This window comes from Parasteatoda tepidariorum, chromosome 11, assembly GCF_982258835.1.
Source record: "Parasteatoda tepidariorum strain Cologne lab strain chromosome 11, Ptep-v5.0, whole genome shotgun sequence".
In the NCBI taxonomy this organism is placed as follows: Eukaryota; Metazoa; Arthropoda; class Arachnida; order Araneae; family Theridiidae; genus Parasteatoda; species Parasteatoda tepidariorum.
Window position 1 is genome coordinate 96355622 of NC_141765.1, and position 15647 is coordinate 96371268.

The 15647-nt window shown below is 28.0% G+C and overlaps 1 protein-coding gene across 4 annotated transcripts in view; it reads left to right on the forward strand.

The window, feature by feature from the left end:
• LOC147801935 (uncharacterized) overlaps positions 1-15647 on the forward strand; it is a 91556-nt gene that overhangs the window by 57399 nt on the left and 18510 nt on the right. For 2 of the 4 annotated variants that reach the window (XM_087155107.1, XM_087155108.1), the window contains exons 3-6: positions 1-9278; positions 12038-12058; positions 12210-12381; positions 15245-15370. The exon at positions 1-9278 is cut by the window's left edge and continues 26096 nt beyond it. The gene's annotated coding sequence lies outside the window, so the exon portion shown is untranslated. The remainder of the gene's footprint in view (positions 9279-12037; positions 12059-12209; positions 12382-15244; positions 15371-15647) is intronic. The other 2 variants (XM_087155109.1, XM_087155106.1) reach the window with 2 other exon arrangements.

Sequence of the window (15647 nt, forward strand, 5' to 3'; positions counted from 1 at the left end):
CACCAATTTACTAAAAAAAGTCCAAATTTAAATTTTTTTTAGAAAATTTGTATGTGCGAAACTTTCATGATATGCAACAAAAACCTGAATATTGTACAAATATTTTAATTAAAATTATAATTTTTTGTCATAGAAGATAAAATAATGCAGAAATCAACAGTTAAAAACGGAAATAAAATGTTGATTAAAGAACACAGTAATTGCTAAGCCATAAACAAAAATATACTAACTTGAAAGATTTTTTTTAAATTCAACAAATTTTTGGTATTGTGCATGTCTAATCAAATTAATAAAGTCAACATTCATAAATGTTTCAATAGTTTTTCTGTCATAGCAAAGAAATTTCTTCTACTTTTATGCAATGTTATTTGTACGAGACATTGGCAGAAAATGTTTCGTCTCTTTCTGTTTATCAGCCAATGTTGTATCAGTCATTGAAAAAATTATTTTTTTGCATCTAAAGTGCAGGAAATTATAATAAAAAAAAATTTTTATTACACAAAAAAGTTGCGATAATCACCTTGAGTAAGTTAATACTTATTAGCAGTTATTATGTACCTTTGTTATTTTTTAAGAAATAATTTTCTTCTTTAATTGATGTTTATCACTTTCTGTAAAAGGCCAATAGACTTGTTGATCTACAACATTTAGACGACCAGCTTATTTTAGTTTAGGTTTCTTTGAATTGAAATGGGCATTTTTAAGGGAAATGGAACAAATAATTAGCTGTATATACAAGTGGCGTCGATGAATATTCTTTTAGAGAAACCTTTCACTCTTTGCGTGAGAGTACTTTTAAAATAATGATCCATTTAACTAAGAGGGAAATTTTATACCTGTCCTGTATTCCGTGTGGGGCAGGATAAGGAATCTTAACTATAGAATCAGGATTTTGTATTGCGATTCTATTAATGTATTGAGATAATTAAGGTATTTTTTTATCACTACCAAATTATTAATTAAGAGGACATAATTTTTATTGACGTATTTCATGCATACTAGTATATATTACTATTTTTTTAATTTTAAAAGTTTATTTCAATTTGTGATGAACAGGAAGTATTAAAAGAAGTGTACGCTAATAGTTTCTCTAATATGCTTTCAAATTAATTCAGTAACACGGAGAAATTTACCAAAATGGGTGAAACGTTTGCATTCTAAAACTAAGCTTTTTGTTTTACTTTATTTATGAAATGTTTTTAGTATTATTGAGAAAGACTTTTTCATGACTCTAGCGAAGAAAAATATGTTCAATGTAAATAAAAAATGATGTTCGCAATGTTACAAAAAGTATTTCAACTATGATATTTTCATAAAACTATTATAATTTTTTTTAAATTTTTTTTAATTTTTAGAGGTCTTGAGTCAGTCATGAGCTTTCAGAAACAAAATATAAAAAAAATCATGTAATTAAATTATGCACTGTTATTTTTGTAACTTTATTACTAAATAATTGTCGGTAAATGTTTAATTTATCTGCAGTAAATGACACTTACACATAGTTTTTTGTTCTTTTTTGAGAAAACTGATTCGGTTTTCCTTTGAAACTACATTTTTAAAACTTGTTAATGACAGTTACTTCTAAATAAAAGATATTTTTATGATTTTTTATTTTCAGTGCAAACTTTAAATCTTAGTTTTTGAAATATTTATTTCGAAAATAATTTTGATTAATGAAATATATTTTCTTAAAATTATGTGGCTGTAATATCAATGCACACAACTATACTGACTCTGCATAGAAAGAATTCACTTCGAAGGAGTGGTTAAGTGCAATGTGTAAAAAAAAAAAAATACTAAAGACAGTTTGCTCTCAGTTTGTCGATGAGTATATTACAAATTCATAAATAATGGGTTAACTTATATTTTCTAAATATTTTCAAATGCGTGACTCGCCAATTATAAAAGTTACATATCTTAAAGAGTTTCTAAATATAAAGTTTTTCTCTTTTAAACATACTTCCCTTCTTTGATTTTTAAAAATTGGCGTGTCATTTCCAACATGAATCTTTTAACTATTTTCAAGTTAGAAAAACTGCCAGAAAAGAAACAAATATCCTGAATTTTCAATGTTAATGTGCCTAATGATTTAAATATTTAACTAGTAATTGATTGTCTGTGCAAAACATTGGCAATAATTGCAGCTTAAAAATATAAATATATAGAGCACAGTTACATGTTTTGTTTAAATATGTATTATCCCTATTGTTTAGTATTTAACTAGTATATGAACTGCCGTGATGAGCACTCATTTTTTCTAAAACTTCTGCAAATTTGGACGAGTTTCAAATTGTTGGTCGGTTGATTATTATGTCAAAAAGAAACCAATATATCATTGAAGAGATTTTTTATTTTTAAATTTATTGTGCAAATTTTTTATGCCCTTAATAGTATTCAAATTAGTATCTTTGGAATTTAAATGCCATAAAAACTCATTGCATTAAAAAAAATGAACAAGGAACGAACTCACAATTCTCTCTTAACTTTAGTCTTATAAGTCAATTAGTCATGTTGTCAAAAAAAAAAAACAAAATATCTTACATATGCCATTTTTTTAAAAGAAATTTCACTACGCTTTTGTTCGTTTATGGTCAACAGTTTAACCACGAAACTGTGAGTTGGCACTTCTTTTCTTTGTAGTTTATCCCTGAGATTAGAGATGAGTTCTCAGGTGTTTGATAGTGACTCCCAGCGTTTCAACAGAAAAAGGCTTTTTTCTGGGCCAGCGAATTTCAATCTCTCTATAACTCGCGGATAGCCAGAAAGTATCGGAAATAATTGATGATAATACCCATGCACGAATGATAATATAACAACCGTTCCTAACGTTAGTGTTTTGAATTATCACATAAAACTACAAACTAAAAATAAAAAACGCAAAAACACACTCTCAACTATGAGAAACAGGGGGGGGGGGATAAAGTTCAATCGACGGACGACGACATTATTACCTGTGAATAGCTCATTCTTATAAATATATTTTGCCTTTTGAGCGATAAATGAAAATGCGAAATCCATGAAATTGCCAGTAATATATTTTTATGAAATTAAAAAAAAAATTGATTTCGTGATAAGTATAAAAAATTCTCAATATTATGATAATATGCAAATTGTGTAAATGATGAGGGTTTTATTTTAAAGTAATAAAAATACAGAATCAAAGAAATTGCCAATACGTTTTTTTAACCATTGCATTTTACTAAGTCTGTTTTAGGAAAAAAATATTTATGAAAACATAATTCTCCACTATTTTTTCCTTATTCAGAACTTCATTAAAACACTTATATATCAGTGCTGCATCCTCAAATTTAATAATAGTTTTTAATTCATTTTGTGGTTGATATTATTCTCTTTGCTGGTGGTGGGATCGAATGATATGCAATTCATTTCTGTGACGGATTCTTCAAAGTTCGTTGATTTTGTTTGAGATTTAGAATGTTTAAGATATTCAATTTAATGAAATCAAACAGTGATGTAAAACAAGTTTGATGCAAAAATAAGAGGGATAAAATAATTTGTAAATTTCATACTTAGTTTGAGTCAAAAATATAAATTTGAATTTATTATTCAATGCATTTTTTTGAAAATTTTCCTCTATATGAAATAAAAGCCAATTCATTTAAATAAAATAATCTTGGTCCAGCATTTAGTTTATTTTTAACTATTAGTATTTTTTTTTAATTCAAGGCTAAAACCTTGGTCAATGTTTTAGCGCAATATGTTACTTAACAGATCTTTAATAGCTTATAAATAACATGAAACTGAACAGCTTCTTTAATAGCATTTTTAAAAATAAAGTTTGAATTTGTTAGAGCTTATACAAGAACTAGAATAACGTCATTTCATAGATAGTAATTAATGAAGTGTGCTGTATTAGGCAGTTATAAACGAACGTGTGGATTAATTTAAAAAAAAAATTAAGCATTAAATTTTTTTTTTATTGTTATTAAAATGAGACACATGCAAAGTAAAAATAAGCTTTTGAAATTAATAAAAAGATGTTCGCAAAATAATACCATTAAAAAAAACTGTCGTGAAAAATTTCTGAAAACACTTATTCTGATCAAGTACTACTATTACTATTTATTTCAAAGATGTTTTCGAAAAGTAATATTGAAAACTAAATAAGAAATAATTTCTTTTAATAAAAAAGAACACAACTTTAAAACAAATTAAGAATTTATTATTAAATTTCTTACACAAATTTGAATTTGTGATCACAATATTCTGCAAAAATTTCAGAATGATCGGATAAAAATAGTACTGTCATGTATTTAAAATAACCATTGTCCAGCTCCTTACCATATACTTAATCACTTTGCTTTATGCGTATGTGAAAAAGGTAAACATTTTAAACACACTATCACAGAAACCAAGGACTTTGTGCTCTTTTATGTATTATTATCATTTTTAAAAAACTGATTGCATTTATCTCTAGTCAAAAACTATATAGTTGTATTTTAAAAGGAAACATTTCTTTTTGAAGAAAATTATCATTTTTTCAATCAAATTTTCTTATGTTTTTTCTTTAACCTATCCGTTTTCTGAAAGATTTTCTTATTACATAAAACCGTCAACTGAATAAAACAACAATAGCTAAAACATATAACAGCAGTGTTTGCTGATCGTTTTGACAGTTTAAAAGTAAAAAAAGTTATACTTTTTTTAAATTTGTTTTTTGAAAAGAGAACGTTACTATAATTTTTATTCTAAGCTTATTATTGAAATAAAAACAGACAAAGTTAAAAACTTTAAATGGTTGCTCATCTATTTCTTTAAAGTAGATATTTTGTGATTTGTAGTGAAGTGGAATATATTTGATTTTTATATTTTTCAAATTGTTACTGCTTCTTATTAAAGTGGTCTCAAAATATGTTCAAGGAATTATATGATAACGAATTACCTAAAATAAAATTCAATTATACTGAAATGTAGTTAATTATGCAAACTTCAATATTATTTTGATATTCATCTTTACTTTCGGGTCCTGTTGAAAAAAATATGATTTAAAAGGGTACAAAAATTCCATATATGCACTGAAAATCATTCATTAAAATTATATAATATATTGAAATAGCAGTTAAAATGTCAAATTGAGATTTCAATATAATTGATCAATATTTACTAATTTATCATCTTTCCAAAAGTTTCCTCCACCCTTATAATTGATGATGATTCCAATGATTAGTGAGAAAATAGTTCTTAAAACTAATTCTTTAAATTCTTTAAAATTCTTCTTAATTGCTCATGTTTAAGAAATTAAATTTTCTAGTAGCAGCTTATTAATTAATACAAGAACAGTAATTACACACTACTTTTGTAGCTTGTCGTTTTTTTAAATAAGACAGTTAAATATTTAATAAGTATAAATTGCAATAATATTTGGCGCGATAACTTTCAAATAATTAGCAGAAGAGAATCAAATCGTATAACTCCAGAAACATATAAGAATTGGACTAATGTCATGTCTCCACTTCTTTTATTTTTATTACATCAGTTGCTGTATTCTTTGTCATACCTTAGTTTGAAATAAAGCACTTATTCTGCCAGTGATCTAGCTTGGATAAATCCCCAAAATTTAACAGCCACTTTTTAATTTCTTTCCACGATTCATGATTACGTTGCAGATAAAACCAGGCGGTAATTCTCGAAACATAGAAACCTTCTATTTCAACTTAATCCAAAGATTTTGATTTTCTAGAAATTTTTGGAGACTTTAATTTTATATCTTGGAAATAAAGCAAAAAAGTAATTTCAGAAAAATGGGAGGCCCTAAGTACAGCAGATGGAGAGAGGATTACTCCCTTCGTATATGCAAAAAATTTCTGATCCATTATTAGATTATTAGTATTGGAGTAACAAGTATTAGATTCATAAATAAGATTAATAAATGCAAAAGTATGAATACTTTTTTTAAAATTGCAGGCAATTTTAGATTTTAAAATTCATGGACAAATTTAAACATTTTGTATAGCATTTTATTTTTTTTTTAAAATCTAACTTATTTTTGTCAGTTTTTAGAGCGATTTCCTTTAAAAAAATATTCCAAATATATTCTAATTCATATCCCATTTATCATTGCTTAATAAAAGGCATCTGCTTATATATTCTTCAACCTCACACTTATTGACTTTGTTAATATGAATATAGTAAACACCATTTCCATTTTTATTCAATTCAAACGATAGCAATCGACTTTATTTTCAACAAATATTTTATTTTATAACCGTCGTTGAACAGCCAATTTTGGGTTTACCACTACTAATGTTTCCCTCCGTTGCCTTAAAACTTTGAACCCAATCCAGAATACAAAGAATACAACTCCTTGATCAAGTATTGGGTGAAATGTCCCATCAGGGAAGACATTTTGATAGAAATAACCCGCATTTGCGTTACATGGAGAGGAAAGCCACGAAAAGCTCCAATGGTTAGTCTGTAGGCAAGGGGACTCTAACCTATGATCAGTCTACCACTGAGGATATTTTACGTCAGCGCTGTGGTCAGTGCGAGTGGAATTCGTATTAACCAGCCATCACTGGGATTTGAACCCGGTTCACCTCATTAGAAGGCAATATCTCTCCCCTGTTCTACCATGGCTCTTTCAGAAAGTACTGTTATTAATGACATTTTTACCACGATTATTGCATTGGATATTTGCCTTCTTGTGCAATATAATACAAAAGAGTGCAGCGTGTGGGTTAAGGTTGCTTACGTTACCCAAGAGATAGAATTTTAAAGCTTAATATTATTCCAGACTTTATGTTCGATACTCAAAAGATGTATTTAATATTTTTTAGTAAGTGAGTAAGAGAGTAAGATTTGTAGCAAGAGAGCTAGATCTAGAAGAGTTTAACCCTTTCACACCAAATAGTCTTTTTTTTTTTTTTTTTTTTTTTTTTTTTTTTTTTTGAAACTCCGGTAAAATAGAGCAAAAATTGAAACCGGGAAAATGTAAGGAAATTCCATAAATTTGAGGAAAGCTAAGAAAATTCAGGGGAAAATATTTCATTATTGATTATTGTAGGGATAAACTTTTCTCTCTTATTTATCCCCTTCTCTATCATACAGATATGGTAGTTTCCTATTACCTTAAATGTATCATGCATGGATATCTAGTTTCCGACTGCGAATTATTTGGAATAGTATTATGTATAGGACGCACCATTGATTGTGCTCGAATAGTGTCCCCCATACATTAAAAGATTGACTAAAGTCTTGAAGTCTGGGCCCGTGTGATAATCAAATTGTGAGTACAAGGAAAATATGTTGTAGATTTGAGATGCAGTGATGAAATTGTATCCAATTATTGCTGCAAAGCAATATCAGGTTAATTTTCACCAAAGAATGAGTCTTTTAGATTGCTTAGATATGATTGGAAAGAATAAATAGACTTCTTAATTACTAAGCTTAGTTTCAATACGTAAGGTTAATATATTCTCAACACTTGCTAAATAAGTTAGACTTGATGCATGCTGATAATCAACTTTTAAATGTTAATTCCTGCATTCCTTCATTTGCTTAGCAGTAAAAAGCTTAAGAATTGAAATGAAAAAGTTATTAAGATAAAACAGTTGGCCCATGATCATTAAAAATTAATTTTACTCGTGGAATTAATTTACTTAGCCAATGGAAGTGTTTTTGTCTGTTATAAGGGGCAATCAAAATAAGAATGTTTGATAGAGAATTATTGCTTGTTTTGAATGACTAGAAAAAATAAGGAGGGTTTCTAACACGAATTTAAAATGTGCCCCTGAAAAATTCCATTTTTCCAACAATGAATGATGTTATGGATTTCCTCGGTCTTCGCAATGAACCAAAAAAAAAACAAAAAATTATTTAGACATTAAATACAATGTAAATTCCCCTTTTTGTTGTTTTTTCCAGTGCAATTGAATTTAAAATCCATGGTTTGCGAAAGGAAGTAAACAAAAGTAAATCAAAAAGTAAAGACAATTTCGTATTTTTGCATTATTGTGTTATCTGAAGTCACCACATATATGCTCTGAGTGAAGTTGGAATATCCATTCATTCAATGGAATGTTGGGGAGGCAAATTTATGGACGCACTACTCCATGAATGCATCATTGAGGAACCCTTCGATTTATGAGGCGAAACACTATACCACAGTTTACTCGATGGTGCTTTCATTAAGCAGTGATTTCATATGTATGACTTGCGTCATTCTATTGATTCATGGGCTGTAATCGATATACCGATCACACTCATAGTGTATATGTGAGGACATCAGTGTTTTTTTTTTCTCTCTTTTTTTTCCTTGCGAAAATACGGAATTTAGCTTCTTGAGTTACTTTCATATTAATGCGTAATTCAAATTAGGAGGGTGGGTCAAATTTTAAATATATTCCTAAATTTCTTGCATATTTACTTCCTTTTGCGTGTTTCATTCGCAATTTTAGGTTTTCCTCCCTTTGCATGTTTTTTTAATTCCTTTTCCTTAAATCTTTCGATTTAATTTTCTGGCTATTTTTTTTTCTTGTTATACTCCGTGTTATTTCATTCTATGTATATTTTTTTTAAATCTGATTTCTTTTTTGTATAATAATTTTTTCTCCCTTACCTTTAACCCATAATTGCTTTTCACCTTTTTGTTCCTAGATTTTGTTTGCTTCTAATAACTAAATTCTACGTGTGCTTTATATACCTACCTATCTTACTTTTTATTTTTTAGGTACTATTTTACAATTTATTATCAATGCAGTGCTTGAAATTTTCTTGAAAATGCATAATTTTGAAATTTGATATTAAGAATAACTTTTGAAAATAAACTGATTGAAAATTTTCAATTAATTTGTTTTTGTGAATTTTAATATTTAAATTTATTTTTTCATTTAAAGTTCTTATAAAATAGTGCCAAAATACAAATTTGAGCTTTGCAGAAGCTTATCGAATTTTGAGCTTTTCGAAAATGTGAGCTTGTGACATTGCACAAGCCACGAGTTGCATTCACAATAATTTTTAACGATATGCAGAATTAACTTGGAATCTCACATAACGATTTATATAGATTTTAATGTATTGTCTATAAATCTTTCGGTCTTTCACAGTAACATATGCATAAGAAACAAACTATTTTCAAAGGAATGAATAACTGCATTTACACATGGAACGAGTCATTCGATTGCTCATTATGAATCCAGTCTAATTTTCTTCCTTTTTCCTCCCTAGAGTCTGCAGGAAACTCTTAACCAAGAAATTTAAAACTAAGAACTCCAGTAAGTACCTGCATTCATGAGTGTAATCGGATTGAATAGTAAGAGGTAAGTTTTAATTAATTGAATAGTTAGAGGTAAGTTTTAATTAATGTAAAAAGATTTTTTACGTGACGATCACAAAATGGTTGTGCATTTTTCTATGTTAAAAGGTAAGATCGTACTGGTAATGTATTTATTTATCTTACGTTTTGTTTAATTAAATGGCCATTTATTATTGGAATGAGTTTAGTTCGGGTCTTATTTTATTGCCCGTCGCGACGGGACCGACGCGTCGGTTATCGTATTTTCATTGCGCCGCTCTCAACATGCGCTCGAGAATCGCCTGCTCTTAAATTATGTGCAAAGAATTTCGTTTTCTATATTATTCAAACTTTTTCATCATGTTTTCTCTTACTTCATTTTCCAATTTTATTCTTTTTTTCGCTTTTCTTTCTCCTAATGACTAGCGGCAAATTTCATTGGTACCATATCATTGTATTTGCGTTTTCCAATTTTATTTTGTTTTCAAATTAGCTTTCCAATGGTTCACTTTGCTTTCCAAATCACTACTATTCATGTGTTCACTGATTTGTTTTCCAGTTTTTTCATCCTTTTTTGTTCTAGCTTGTTTTCTAGTATTTTATTCTAGTATCATCCAGTGTGTGTTCCCATATTTTTCATCCTTTTTTATTCTATTTTGTTTCTTAGTATTTTATTTTTGGTGTTATAGTTCATCCAATGTGTTTTACAATTTTTTCATTCTTTGTTTTTTTCTATTTTGTTTTCTAGAACTTTATTCTAGTATTATAATCTATCCAGTGTGCTCCAAATTTTTTTTATCATCCAGTGTACTTTCCAATGTTTTTTTTTTCTTTCAATTTATGTGTTCCTATTAGTTTCTTTCAATGTGGGTGTCCCATTTTTTAATCTGTGCATTTTTAGTGTGTCTTGCATTTTCCAAGTTTTTCTGTAGCTTTCTCAGATTGTTTTTTTTATCTGTTTTTATTTCAATGCGTTTTCTATTATGTGTTCAAATTTTTATCTTCCAATACGTCTTCTGTTTTAATTCATTATAGTTACTCCAAATTTTATTTTCTAATAATTGTTCCAATTTTTATTAATCCAATATGTATTCCAACCTTTTTTTTCCAATATATGCTCCAATTTAGATTTTTCATTGTGTATTCCAATTATTTTTTGCATTTAGCGTTTGTTCCAGTTTTTTTCTCAAAGTATGTGTTCCAATTTTTTTTTCTTGCAAATCTTTTTCTAATTTTCGTCCTCCACTGTGCGTTCCATTTCTTTAATGCGAGATTTTGTAATAATTTTTTTCTTGCATTTTTTTCTCTATTTTTCTTTAGCTTTCAGAAAATGTGCTTTTTTTTTAGCTTGTTTTGATTTTTTTCGATGTTTTTCCTTTGTCTGTTTTAGGGAGATTTTCGATTGGCGTTCAAGTGAAGTTGATCAAATCCAATTGTGATTTTGTTGCTCTATATTGTTTTCGTAACTTCGCTCCCTGTTTATAAGTGAATCTTTATGTTTTCCGTGTTCACTATTTTTCTTTTTTCAGTTTTCTGTAGTAATGTTAAGAACTTCTATTTGGTATTTTTATTCTTCCAATTTTCGTTTCTCCAACTTTTAACACATTATTTTTTTATGCGCTTTCCAATTTTATTCATTGTTTTTCAGCTTTTTGAGTGTTTTGTTTTATTCCTAAGTATGTGTCTTTGTATATGTATGTTTTTAATTACAACTGCCCTAAAACTCTGGTTTAATTTTCATCATTTCTATTTCAATTTCCAATGTACATTTTGGCTTTGTTTGTATTGTTCGTTCTGTTTTTATCTCAAATGTTACTTCAAATATGTTTCTTTTTCAAATAATGTTTTTTTCCATTAAGTGTTTTGTATCTTTCCTTTTTTCCCCCTTATCTTCTTTATTTTTTCAAGTGGTGTACTATTTCTATAATTCTTGCAGATTTTTTCGATTGTCAATATTCCATGTTTTTTTTCCATGTTTTCCTTAGCTTCCTCACGATGTTTTTCGATTGGTGACACTTTTGTACAAATGAATTTTTTTCCATCTAAATTTCGTTTCTGATTTCTCCAATTTTTTTCACGTTGTCAAGCTTTATTCATTGTATTCCAACTTTTAACAATTTCTTTACTAATATGTATATTCTGCTTATTTTTAATGCATGTGCTGTTTTTTTATGTGTAATTTTTTAAATATTGTTTGTTTTTATTTTCAATGTGTTCTGTTCCTACATCCAACTCATGTGCTGTTTTCATTTCCAATGATTTTCTATATAATTTCTAAAATATTCTGTATTTACTTCAAATGTGTTTTTATTTGCTTTGTTAATTGAATAAGTATGTTTTTCTTTTCAATGAGTGTTTTTTTTCCAGTTGGGGTACCATTTTTCCTTCTATGTTTTTTTATCCCTTTCTTTTATGATGTGTGCTCTAGTTTTTCTGATTGGTAACAATTCCGTTCAATTGCACCTGATCTAATCCATTCGTGACCATCGGCCTACTTTGTTTTCTTTATCTTCCATCTTTCGCATTCGTTTTTCTGTTTTTTTTTTTTTTTTTTTTTTAATATTTAGTCCAAGTATTTCCGATTTTATTATTATGTCATGTCTTCCAATTCTTTGCAAATTTTCATTTTCATGTTATTAATTTTATGTAATTAATTTATATAAATATGTTTGATATAATTATATTTTATGCTATTAATTTCATAAAAATTTTTTTTCTTAAGTTCATTTTTTTCTGGTTTTTATCTAATTTATTTTATTGCTTTTTAACCTTTTTTTTTTTTAGCTCTTTTCATCAAAAATTTGGGTAAGTTTAATGATTTTATTATGCTGTGTTTCAGTTGTTTCCAATATCTTTAACTTTTTCCAATTTTAATTTCTTTTCTTATGACCTGTACAATTTTTGAAACTTGCCATGTCTCTAATTTATCATAAACCCACGTAATTTATCTTTATAGCATACATTTCTGCTTAATACTCTGACAAAGAGGAAGAATCTGACAAAATAGGATCTGTTATGTTGCTTAGAATCTGCCTGAGATTAATTCCAAAATGATCCTGTAGAACTGACTGCCTGATATAGACATAACAATGCAAGAAAATTTATTTTGGAATATTGCCATTTTATTTGTAAGTAAGACATTTTTCAATCTATTTTATCGACTATTTAAAATCTCGCTTTCTATTCCCTCATGGTCGTGATATTTCCAGGCTGATAGTGTTAAAAAGTAATACACGAAAAAAGGGTTCAGACAATCTATTTCTTATGCCCCGAATCATATATATTTCTCAAGATCAGATGGAAGTATTAGATTATTTTAGTTTAGAGATAGTTTATTTTAAGCTAGATGTCAGCGCTCATCATTATTTTATTTTAAGCTAAAAATTTGTTCAAAAATTAAAAAAGATATTGTTCACACACTTAATTTTATACTCTCTATGTCCGAAAATGCTTGCTACATTTGATTACTTTTATACTGATATTGAAAATTTCGTTTGAACATTATTCAGAGATTTCAGGATGTTACGCTATTAATCAACAAAATTTATATACCAATCATTCTTTCTTTAAACCATCCAAGTCAAAATTTTCGATAATTTTCCGTTGATGAACCAACATGATCTTGATGGTCAATGAGCCATTTTATCATGAACCATTATATTTTTCTATGGTAAACAGCATAAGTAACCATCTCCCCAATGTATGAATTCTGACTGATTTGTGATTGTCCAACATTGGTATAGCAACTAGTTTTGTTGTTTTTCTCATGCCAAATCATCAGAAATTTCCATCATGGTTTCTTAGAAATAAAATGTTGGAATGATCATGAACAACTATCACCCCAAAGTACAAATTCGGACTGATTTATGAGGGGACAACATAAAAAATCCCGAATGGTTTTGATGGATTATTCCAGAGAACAGATGGAAATTTTGACTAAACCATCATGGAAATGTATAGTAGGAACCATCACGGATTGTTGTTCCATGAGAATCAAACCTGCCTTGATGGTTAGCCATCATAATAATAAAGTAGCATTTTCCATCATGGAATGATGCAGGTTTGCTGGCTGGCATATCAAATATTATGAACGCATAAGGGAAAATGTTGGATGATGGTGACCTTCAAATGATATTGGACCATCATGAATCGCACTGAAACCAACAAAAACCATCAAAATAATTTGAGATATCAAGAATACTGGGTTAAAAAATTAAAAAAAAAATTCAAAATGCCGGGGTTCACATGCCCTTAACCCATATTGAAAGGACTTATCTACCAACAATAGCGTAAAAACTTTTTTCTAGACAAATGAATCATAAATTAAATAGTTGTATAATTTTACTGGTGTCGGTAAACTTAACTGCGTTGATATTCACTCCTCCTACTTGAAATGTAGTGACTAATTCGAACCAGATTTTTGATCTAAATGTAGCAACTAATGTGAAAGGGGAAGTCTAATTCTGTTGAATGAAAAAGAAAGAAAAGCGCTCTTATAATCGTTTTCTTCAAAATTATAAGATCATTAAATGATTATTCTTAATTTTTGTTTTTGCTTATTTCGTAATTTCTAAGAATTGTTTTAAGTTCCACTAACCATTTTCGTTTGTCATTAAAAAAAACTGCAGTCAAAACAAGTTTTAGCCGAATTTTAACCTAGAACACAAGATTGAATTTATCTTCAAAAGTTAAAATTGTTACCCCACGGGAAAAAGTTTTGTCTAAACAAGTTTTTGCCAGTAAGAAAGAAAGAAATGTGAAATTAACCTATTTATGTTAGAGCAATAGACCAACAAATATTTTCGTTGGTCTGATATGGTAAAAAACGTTTTAAATAATTTTTGATCAAACAATCACTTCAACCGTTATTGGGGAGCCTATCAAAATTTTTTTTTTAGTCTAACTGTTAAAAGAGTTACAGCCAAAACGAATTGTATCTAATTTCTGATGAATTGACTATTTCTTATATAACCAAAAATTTTGATTTCGAGCAACATTTGAAATTATTCCACGATACGTTAGCCCATCGAACAAAATCGTTATTCCGCTAAAATGTTTCGTCAGCAAATAGAACATATTTCACTTATCGACATTTTGTAATCTAACTTAACAACGAGGGAAAATCCACATGAACCTGTATGTAAGCTTCTCTATACATGCTTGCATTTTATAACCAATCTCATGAATCGCATTTTAAAACATTGAAATACTTTTGATTACTTATTTATCTCAAATTATTTAGCTTTAATGTTCCGTGTACAAATTCCAGACATTCCGTCTAATAATCTAATTTTCAACAACTAATTGGAAATTTTATTGGTTCCAGAGGGGATTACCAAAATGCTATTTAATTAGTACTAACAATTCATTAAATTACGAAATCAGAAACAAAAAAAAATGATTTATCTGAATAAAAAGACATTTTTTTTACATTTTTGGATACCTGACGCTCAAAATATGGGAGGAAGACAAAATGTTGGAAAAAAAATTTGATTATAAATTGGGGTTTTTAGGGTTTTTGACTACTGTTGTAAAAAAAGGCCAAACAATATCGCTATATTAAGTCGATTAATTTGAAATAATTATAAACTAAATGTGTGATTTTAAGGAGTGCAATACATAGTGTTTCAGCGTAAAATAGCAATCAAGTATAAGCAATAAAAAAGAATGAAATAAAAACTGATATTTTTCTTTCAATGTTTTGGATATAAAAAAGCATTGATAACATAAATCACAAATATTTGATAGTTTCCAAACATTTCGTGAACCACTGTCAAAAAAAGCGTATAATATAATTAAAAAAATAGTTTTTCACCCAGAACTCCTATTGAAAAGATAAAACCTTGATAGTTTCCTGTTTTTTTTTAAAGTTTAAAAAAAATAATACTTAATTAATAAAATATTGTAATATGAAAAATAATAAAGGGAATAAAATTAATGTATTTTAAAGTAATATGTTTGATACTGTAACAAAAATTTGCAAATTTCTAGGATTTAGAAGAAGTCTGATGAGTCCTTATGATTCGTACTATGATAGTGTGATGGCTACAGTCCCGGCAGTGGTCTACTCAGTGACAAAAGTGGACTGCAGGCATCTGTGACCTTGAAGAGCTTTCGGTACGTCTTCTTAAATCTCAGATATTTTGATAACAAAAGCTCAAAAATATTGCATAATTTAGCATTTTCAAAGTTCAGTACTGGGGTATATTGTAGTAATTGCCAGTGTAATTGTTAAACCATTAAATTGCAAATCATTATTGTTAAATCATAATGTAATTGTTAAACCAAAATTGTTAGTGTAAAAAATTTTATAGAGTTAGAAAAAAGATCTTTTTTGATGAATTGATTCGATATCATAATCTATTAATGAATGATTGCATTTTATCCCTTAATA